This window comes from Oncorhynchus nerka, linkage group LG13 (assembly GCF_034236695.1).
Source record: "Oncorhynchus nerka isolate Pitt River linkage group LG13, Oner_Uvic_2.0, whole genome shotgun sequence".
NCBI classification, from domain to species: domain Eukaryota; kingdom Metazoa; phylum Chordata; class Actinopteri; order Salmoniformes; family Salmonidae; genus Oncorhynchus; species Oncorhynchus nerka.
In genome coordinates, this window is record NC_088408.1 from 87,004,938 (window position 1) to 87,015,567 (window position 10,630).

Below are 10,630 nucleotides of genomic sequence, written 5' to 3' on the forward strand. Positions count from 1 at the left end.
TGTATACCACCCCTCACAACACAACTGATTAGCTCAAATGCATTAAGAAGGAAATAAATTCCACAAATTAACTTTTAACAAGGCATACCTGTAAATTGAAATGCATTCCAGGTGACTACCTCATGAAGATGGTTGAGAGAATGCCAATAGTGTGCAAAGCTGTCATCAAGGGAAAGGGTGGCTACTTTGAAGAATCTCATGATTCCATATGTGTTATTTCATAGTTTTGATGTCTTCACTTCCTACTCATTCAAGGGTTTTTGTTTATTTTTACTATTTTCTACAATGTAGAATAATAGTGAAGACATCCAAACTATTTTATTGGTCACATGCACATATTTAGCAGATGTTGTTGCGGGTGTAGCGAAATGCAACTTGAAGAGGTTGAGAATGCAATTATCCACAAACCATGAGTTTTTAGCCATGTGCAGCATAACAATATCAAGGTGCATCAGAGGGGTATACTACAAAACAAGATCAGTGACTTAGCCAATTAACTTGCCTAAATATTTAGAAATAACTTGCATTTGTTTTGAAAAGATAAGCTTGAATAGGCATGGACTGATTGACCCAACAACCAAAAACACATATCTTAGTTAAGCTTTCCTAATGAATCAGAAAACCTGTAGTTATTTCTGTTTGTTTATCAAAGTTTGCTGACTAACCCATTGATCCTACTTTGTAGTAGGCCTATTTCCTACTTGTATTTGTTTTGGATCTCCATTAGTTGCTGCCAATGCAGCAGATACTCTTCCTAGGATCCAGCAAAAAATAAGGCAGTAATATATATATATTATAATAACACTTTTAAACATTAAAATACATTTTACAACAGATTTCACAATGCATTAAGTGTACCCCTCAGTTTTAAATGAAATCTTGACAAATACCATTCCAATTACATTTTAATTGTCACATGCTTCATAAGAGAACAAATGTAAACTAATAGTGAAAATGACTGACTGAGCATTTTGTTGGATTAAGGTTAAAATACAAAATGCTCTTACGTTGATGAGGTTTTGCAAATCCAATTTGTTTTCCGCATTGATTTAACTTCATCACATTGATTTTTGTGGTTGAAATGACGTGGAAAAATATTGATTCAACAATTGTTTTCCCAGTGGGCTGTTCTACAGATCTGTGTGTGGACCAATTAAAATAAATACCGTCATTGTGTCATCTAAATGGGCCAATGATTGTTTTTTTGATATAATCTTGATTGTCTTTCAACTTATACCCAATTACACCTGTACTGTAATCTTACCTGTGGATAAACCTTGTCCTATGGTACCTACTGCCATAATAGGTAGAAGAGTTCAACCAAGTCTTATGTCATTGACTTGCTGTGGTCCTATCTTCTAGCTAGGTGACTTCTGCCCCCTTAGTGATCACTGTTTTATAAACTGGCCTAGATCCATACTGAATGTGAACCAATTTGCTGCTTAAGGACTTAAGTTCTGTGTTTCCCAAGAGTTGATTGCATCCTTGTATTTTTTTATGATGTCTTTGGAACATTGACTTTTATTTCTCTGTGCCCTTGAAATGGAACCCCAGAGATAAGCCATTGGCAGTTAAACCCTCTTTATAGAAGATTGGGATTTTCATACCATGCTGCAAGGCAGTACATGGAACAACTTTGGGATTTTTCTTTTCAACTTTACAACACAGTATATCCTTCATGGGTTGCAAGTCCATACATGCAAGATCTCTCTCCTTTTTGTTAGATTTATCTGTTTTGTGTCCAATTGTTCAGTTAGGCGATCAGGTGATATACTGTATTTGTGCTGACTTGCATAACATGCTGGACACTGGCCAACCCCCACTTCCTCTCCCTCCCCTCACCCCATTTCTTCACTACTCCTTTTTCACTTCTCCCCTTCAGAGAAAAACAGGCTGTCAAAATGTTCTGTTCTTTAACCATTCTGTTGCAGGCTTCACTTTTTCAGGCAAAGGAATGAGACAGAGCATGCAGATATAGATATAGGGACATTTTGATTTGCAAGCCTAGTGCGCACAGACATGACAAACAATTACCAAGCAATAGTGATGGTTAAAAGTTCACTGTTACTTTCCATGTTACTCTCAAGATATGTTACTCCCCTTCTCTCTCTCTCTATCTCTCTCTCTCCCTCTCACTCTCACTCTCACTCTCTCTCTCTCTCTCTCTCTCTCTCACACAGATGTGCATCTGCACAGAACCCCATCATGAACTTTGTCTTCCTTTCAGGAAAATAACAGTGCGAGTATAAAAGGGGGGAGCAGAGGGAGTTGTTGTTGTTCCAAAAGCTACTGCTAGACAGAGCTGAGCTGACTAAGGAGGGACATTTTAACAGAGGGTAAGTGACTGCAGAATTATTTTGTAACTTGTTGTGCATTCTGATAATACAGAGAACAGCCTACATCTCTATATGTTTTCTTTCTGTATATAACCTGTGATGCACGATATGAACAAATTGAGATAGTGTTTTGCTATTTTTTAAAAACGTTGTTTTTTGATGCTCCGTGCAGCAAATATTTAATCATTTCCAGTTGGTTCACAATGAAGTGTTTCTATAGCATTAATATGCAGAGAAAGAGAGAGAACTTTCTGCATTTACCCACCCGTCTCCGAATCTCTCTTTTTCTGTTGTTCATCAGTTTGCCTTTGGTTGTGCAATAGAATAAAAAATAAAATCAAAAACAACAACAACATGATATCCCTATCATTAAAGGCTAGAGTGTAAAACATCAGAAAGAATGACCTTATATTAGAATCACTCATTTATTTCATATCAGCAGATAAATATATCTTTTTTCAAAGTCTTCCGTTCTTTGTCTCCGTTAAAGGGGCAATCCGCTGTTGAAACAATAACAGAGCGTCTCATCGCCACTTTTTCTGTAATAAGCTGAGGGATGGGACTGGAGAAATGGAACCACTCTCAAATTCATAGACAGAGCTATGGATGCAAGAACTGACCATCCATAATATGAAAATTGTTTTAACCATGTTTGTGGCTATACAGTGTTAGTTAACATTTACAAACATTGGTGTAAAACAAGCTTATATTTTGGGTTCTGATGGGCTACGACAGTTGAACTAAGCTCACAAGGCATTCATAAGGACCAGTACCAAAATATTGTGCACTCACTACTGTAAGTCGCTCTGGGTAAGAGCATCTGCTAAATTACAACAACAAAAAATATATATATATATTCTTCAAGAATCAATGGGTACATATAATTAATTTATGAGTCCAAAAATGGATGCAGCAACTGCAGATTGCTCCTTTACCTGCCATTGAAAAGACATAATAAATCAGTTCCTTTCAGAGAAAGAGAAGTAATATAGGAAGATTTGGACCCAACATTTGTACATAGGGAACATCCCCCTCATTCTCTGAGATTGTCAGCTTGAGCTTTCTCTCTAGTGTTGACACAGGAAAGGGACACTGTTCAAATCTTCGTTACCTGAGCTGACTCTAACCTGAGTCCTGCTTCTTTCTCTCTCTCTCTCTCAGTCTCTCTCTTCTACTCACACACACTCAGCAGATCGAGCCTGTTGCAAGGCACCGTGATGAAGGCGGGGCTCAGCCTGCTCTTGGCTCTCTGCCTGCTCCCTGGGGGCGGAGCAGAGAGTGAGGGGGAGGGGACACGCTGTAAGCCACCACCTGGTTGGAGCATTGGGGAGGTGGAGCCAATGAAGGGGGTTATGGGCCAGGTCACGGTGGTGGCCCTCCTCCAGGCCAGCTGATCGTTCTGCTTGGTGCAGGCATCCTTGTAAGTGGACCAGATAGGGCTCTGTTCCATTCCCTTAGCCACTTTCCTATCCCTAATGGAGTGTTTTTTTTAAAGAATCTTTACAATTGACACTTTTCCGGTTGTCAGCAGCACATCTCTTTATAGAATGCCCGTTCTTTATTTTGTTATAACATTATTTATTTTTGGCCATCTCTCCATATCCTCACTTTTCACTTCCTTGTGTTCCTTTGAGCAGATTGGATGAGCTGCGCCTGAAGCTGGAGGGCCAGGGTCTGGACAATGTGACCTATATGGTGGTGAACCACCAGGGGGAGCAGGCCCAGCACCTTCACACCTTGCTGAGCCAGAAACTGTCTGAGAACATCATATTGTACAAACAGGTACCCAAACAGGATGACGTGTGGCAGGCCCTGGCTGGAAAGAAGGATGACGTCCTCATCTATGACAGGTCAGCTCCTTACTGTGGTCTCGCTGTCTCTCTGTCTTTCTGTCTTTCTGTCTGTCTGTCTGTCTGTCTGTCTGTCTGTCTGTCTGTCTGTCTGTCTGTCTGTCTGTCTGTCTGTCTGTCTGTCTGTCTGTCTGTCTGTCTGTCTGTCTGTCTGTCTGTCTGTCTGTCTGTCTGTCTATCTAACTATCTATCTATCTATCTGTCTCTTGTCTGTTTGTCTTTCTGTCTCGTCTGTCTGTCTCTTTCTCTGTTTGTCTGTCTGTCTCTTGTCTGTTTTGTCTTTCTGTCTGTCCCTTGTCTGTCTGTCTTCCTGCCTGCCTGCGCTCGGTCTGCTCAGAAATACAACACACTGCTCAGCATTCTGTCTGTTCCTCTCTCTCTTTCACACACAGTATCTTGTCTTATACAGTATCATAGATCTCATATACATATATCTTTTTCCTACAGCATGCTGCTGTGTAATCATTAAAGTATCTCTCTCTCTCTCTCAATTAAATTCAAAGGGCTTTATATGCATGGGAAACTGTATGTTTACATTGCCAAAGCAAGTGAAATACAGTGCCTTCAGAAAATATTCATACCCCTTGATTTATTCCACATGTTGTTGTGCTATTCGACATTCTAAATGTATTAAATTCATTGTTTTCTCTCACCCATCTACACACAATACCCCATAACGACAAAGTGAAAACATGTTTTTGGAAATGTTTGCAAATTTATTAAAAATTAAATATAAAATCTCAACCTTGAGTCAATACTTTGTAGAAGCACCTTTGGCAGCGATTACAGCTGTGTCTTTCTGGGAAATGTAAATGTATCTCCTAGTGTTCTTTGGAATGCAGACTAAACCAGGTCCATTCCATTTATTTTTTATCCTGAAAAACTGCCCAGTTCTTAACAATTACAATAATACCCATAACATGATGCAGCCACCACTGTGCTTGAAAATATGACGAGTGGTACTCAGTTATGTATTAGATTAGTATTGTGGAGTAACTACAATGTTGTTGATCCATCCTCAGGTTTCTCCTATCACAGCCATTAAACTCTGTAACTATTGGCTTCATGGTGAAATTCCTGAGCGGTTTCCTTCCTCTCCGGCAACTGAGTTTTTGTAGTGACTGGGTGTATTTATACATCATCAAAAGTGTAATTAATAACTTCACCATGCTCAAAGGGATATTCAATGTCTTATTTAGTTTTTGCATTTACCAACAGGCGCCCTTCTTTGCGAGGCATTGGAAAATCTCGCTGCTCTTTGTGATTGAATCTTTGTTTGAAATTCACTGCTCGACTGAGGGACCTTACAATTGTATGTGTGTGGTACAGAGATGAGGTAGTCATTAAACAATCACGTTAAACACTATTATTGCACACAGAGCCAGTCAATGCAACTTATTATGTGACTTGTTAACCACATTTATACTCCTGAACTTATTTAGGCATGCCATAACAAATGGGCTGAATACTTTAACAATTTCTAAAAACAGAATTCCACTTTCACATTATAGGGTATTGTGTGTAGGCCAGTGACATAACATTTAAATGTAATCTATTTTAAATTCAGGCTGAAACACAACAAACTGTGGAAAGATCAAGGGGTTTCACAAAAGTGAAATAAAACATCAGAGATTAACAGTAAACATTACACTCACAAAAGATTCAAAAATATAGAGGCATTTCAGATGTTATATTATGGCCATATACAGTGTTGTAACACTGGAAATAGTTGACGTAAAAAGGGGAAAATAAATAAACGTAAATATGGGTTGTATTAACAGTAGTTTGCCCTTTTCTTGTGGTATTTCACTTAGTTTATTTTCTAATTCTTTGTGGGTCTGTGTAATCTGAGGGAAATATGTGTCTCTAATATGGCCATACATTTGGCAGGAGGTTAGGAAGTGCAGCTCAGTTTCCACCTCATTTTGTGGGCAGTGCTTGTCTTCTCTCGAGAGCCAGGTCTTCCTACGGTGGCATCTCTCAATAGCAAGGCAATGCTCACTGAGTCTGTACATAGTCAAAGCTGTCCTTCATTTTGGGTCAGCCACTCAGTTATTATCCAATTGTGTACTCTCTGATTAGGGCCAAATAGCATTCCAGTTTGCTCAGTTTTTCGTAAATTCTTTCCAATGTGTCAAATAATGATCTTTTAGTTTTCAAATTATTTGGTTGGGTCTAATTGTGTTGCTGTCTTGGGGCTCTGTGTGGTCTGTTTGTGTTTGTGAACAGAGCCCCAGGACCAGCTTGCTTAGGGGACTCTTCTCTAGGTTAATCTCTCTGTAGGTGATGGCTTTATTATGGAAGGTTTGGGAATCGCTTCCGTTAAGGTGGTTGTAGAATTAACAGCTAATTAGCTGGTATCCTCCTAATTCTGCTCTCCATGTGTTATTTGTGTTTTACATTGTACACAGAGGAGGTTTTTGTAGAATTTTGCATGAAGTCTCAGTTTGGTATTTGTCCAATTTTGTGAATTCTTGGTTGGTGAGCGGACACCAGACCTCACAACCATAAAGGACAATGGGTTCTATAACTGATCCAAGTATTTTTTTGCCAGATCCTAACTGGAGTTTTATGATCCTTTTGATGTCATAGAATGCCCTTCTTGCCTTGTCTTTCAAATCGTTCACAGCTTTGTGGAAGTTACCTGTGGTGCTGATGAATGTATAGTTTGTTGTGTGCTCTAGGGCATCGGCATATGCCACGGTAGTTATTGGGGTCAAATTTGTCTCCACTTTTGTGGATTGGGGTGATCATTAGTTGGTTCCAAATATTGGGGAAGATGCCAGAGCTGAGGATCATGTTAAAGAGTTTAAGTATAGCCACTAAGAATTCTGCATATTTTATTTAGGATACCATAAACACCACAGGCCTTTTTGGATTGGAGGTTTTGTATTTTGTCCTGTAGTTCATTTAATGTAATTGAAGAATCCAGTGTGTTCTGCTAGTCTTTAATAGCTGATTCTAAGATGTGTAATTGATCATGTAAATGTTCTCTCGTTCTCGTTCTCTCTCTCTCAGGTGTGGTCGTCTGACCCACCATATCTTCCTCCCCTTTTCCATCCTGGGTACTCCCTACGTAGAGAACGCCATTAAGGAGACCTACTGCCAACGCATCTGTGGGGACTGCACGTATGAGGTACACACACACACACACACACACACACACACACACACACACTCGGTATGTATGTGTTTGTATGTGGGAATTAGTTCTATGACAAACCATCCAACACCCATCCTCCTCTCTCACACACAGAACACAGAGATCCCAGCAGAGTGCAACAGGATGGTAGAGGTAAAGCCTGAGGGAGAAGAGAAGCCAGTCACTGGAGGGGATACACCTCATGGTGGACGCGGTCATCATCACCATGGCAATGGGCACGGTCACCATGGCAAAAGCCATGGTCACGGTCACCATGGCGAGAGTGAGGTGGGGCGCGAACACAGTCGTGGCCATGGGGTGGAGCAGCAGCAGCACCAAAATGGCGCTGAGGGGCTCCACCATGGCCAGGCCCATGGCCAATTGCACGTTGGTCAGGAGCATATGGGTCAGCAGCCCAAGGAGGCGCAGGAAGGGCATATTATGCAGAAGCCCTGAGTGAAGGGGAGGGCCAGGTGAAAGGCAGAGCTCAGCTGACATTTGAAGGAGGGGTCTGATATAAGTCCCTCCTCCAAGGTCAGCTGATGCTGACACTGACGGGGGCTGTTTGGCAATGGGGTGCGCAACGAGCCAATCGGGCTCTGACACTGTGATGAGGCGCTGCCCGCCTCCTGACAGTGACAGGGACTGATGGGCGACTCCAACAATCACATCAGGGAGACCTGACAGTGACGCTTGCCCCCCGCTGACTGACAGCAGCCTCTGCCAGTGATGTCAGCCTGATCCCCGGGTGTTGAAACCTGAAGCTGAGAGCAGCTGTAAGCAGGGCCATGGCTCTGTGAAAGTTATCTTGCTTATAGGCCTCATATTAACATCTGTGAGACCAACACCGGGGCAAAGCGCTCATACCATCTTACCAACTAGTATTGCTCCGGTACTGTAAAGCCACACTTGATAGAGAGGGATGGAGGAATATACATTGGGTCTGGTAGAAGAATGCTAAGCCTAAACCTATTACGATATGTGGAATAGGATGGGATTTGAGATGTACCCAAAGGGATAGTATGACATCAAGGAAGGTAGCCTCCACCCTCTCTCTCTCTGTCGGTGCATTGGTGTCACCCTCCCGGGAGTGTATGGGGTGACTATGTTGATGTTTCTCCCCCTCCGTTTTGCTCCCTCCATCCAAAATGAAGGTAGGCACAGAAACTACGCTGTAGTGGTGTCTGTCTGATGTCCGGCTGGGGGGAGGGGAGGGTGAGGGCCATACAATATGACCACCCCCTTAATTCAAAGTTCACAATATCGAGAGCTTTAGAAGGAGTATGAAGGAGTAGCGGCCAATGTTGAAATAAACTGAAATCATGGCCAGAAATGCAAGATTTGAACCAAAGTGAGACATTGTTATATTCAGGGTTAGTTAGACATTGTTATACTCAGCGTTAGTTAGACATTGTTATACTCAGCGTTAGTTACACATTGTTATACTCAGGGTTAGTTAGACATTGTTATACTCAGAGTTAGTTAGACATTGTTATACTCAGCCTTAGTTAGACATTGTTATACTCAGGGTTAGTTAGACATTGTTATACTCAGCGTTAGTTAGACATTGTTATACTCAGAGTTAGTTAGACATTGTTATACTCAGCCTTAGTTAGACATTGTTATACTCAGGGTTAGTTAGACATTGTTATACTCAGGGTTAGTTAGACATTGTTATACTCAGGGTTAGTTAGACATTGTTATACTCAGCGTTAGTTAGACATTGTTATACTCAGCGTTAGTTACACATTGTTATACTCAGGGTTAGTTAGACATTGTTATACTCAGCGTTAGTTAGACATTGTTATACTCAGCGTTAGTTAGACATTGTTATACTCAGCCTTAGTTAGACATTGTTATACTCAGGGTTAGTTAGACATTGTTATACTCAGGGTTAGTTAGACATTGTTATATTCAGCGTTAGTTACACATTGTTATATTCAGTGTTAACAAAACAAATTTGAATAAAATACATTATTAATAGAGTAAGATTTTTCTATTATGACCCCATCAACCTTTTCAACTTTTTCTTCAACTAAAAATCTAATGTCACTCCTTTCAAGCAACAACATTTATTTGTACCTTTGAATTAACGCTGTGTTTATTAAAGCAGTAGTGTGTTTTGTCGACAAAATTCAATATTCATAGCGTACAGCTGGGATAATGTGTGTTTAGTTTTCCATGTTTCTGTCACTGTTATTGCTGTTGGCAATATTACACACATATCTATAATGCACTGTTCATGAACTAACAAAACAAAGTGACCGCTTTTCAACTAACAAAAAATATTACACACATATCTATAATGCACTGTTCATGAACTAACAAAACAAAGTGACCGCTTTTCAACTAACAAAAAATATTACACACATATTTATAATGCAATGTTCATGAACTAACAAAACAAAATGACCGCTTTTCAACTAACAAAAAATATTACACACATATCTATAATGCACTGTTCATGAACTAACAAAACAAAATGACCGCTTTTCAACTAACAAAAAATATTACACACATATCTATAATGCACTGTTCATGAACTAACAAAACAAAATGACCGCTTTTCAACTAACAAAAAAAAACTGCTGGAATGAAGAGAAATATTGAATATACTGTACTTAATGAAGGTCTCTGGGGAAGACTACGGTCACCTAGAACACCCTATGCTTTGTACAGAACAAATTCTTTCTGACTGTGGAGTGTAGGTGGTGGAACATGTAAGAAAATATCAATAAAGGTGGTTGATGCACTCATATTGCGCTATGTGGTCTCTCTCTCTCTCTATATATATATATATATATATACACTGCTCAAAAAATAAAGGGAACACTTTAACAATACAATGTAATTCCAAGTCAATCACACTTCTGTGAAATCAAACTGTCCACTTAGGAAGCAACACTAATTGACAATAAATTTCACATGCAGTTGTGCAAATGGAATAGACAACAGGGGGAAATTATAGGCAATTAGCAAGACACCCCCAATAAAGGAGTGGTTCTGCAGGTGGTGACCACAGACCACATCTCAGTTCCTATGCTTCCTGGCTGATGTTTTGGTCACTTTTGAATGCTGCTGGTGCTTTCACTCTAGTAGTAGCATGAGACGGAGTCTACAACCCACATAAGTGGCTCAGGTAGTGCAGCTCATACAGGATGGCACATCAATGCGAGCTGTGGCAAGAAGGTTTGCTGTGTCTGTCAGCATAGTGTCCAGAGCATGGAGGCGCTACCAGGAGACAGGCCAGTACATCAGGAGACGTGGAGGAGGCCGTAGGAGGGCAACAACCCAGCAGCAGG

At 40.4% G+C, this 10,630-nt stretch overlaps 1 pseudogene; it reads left to right on the plus strand.

Moving 5' to 3' along the window:
* The first annotated feature begins 2,165 nt into the window (after window positions 1-2,165).
* On the plus strand, window positions 2,166-10,084 carry LOC115140320 (selenoprotein Pa-like; annotated as a pseudogene).
* Window positions 10,085-10,630: the final 546 nt, after the last annotated feature.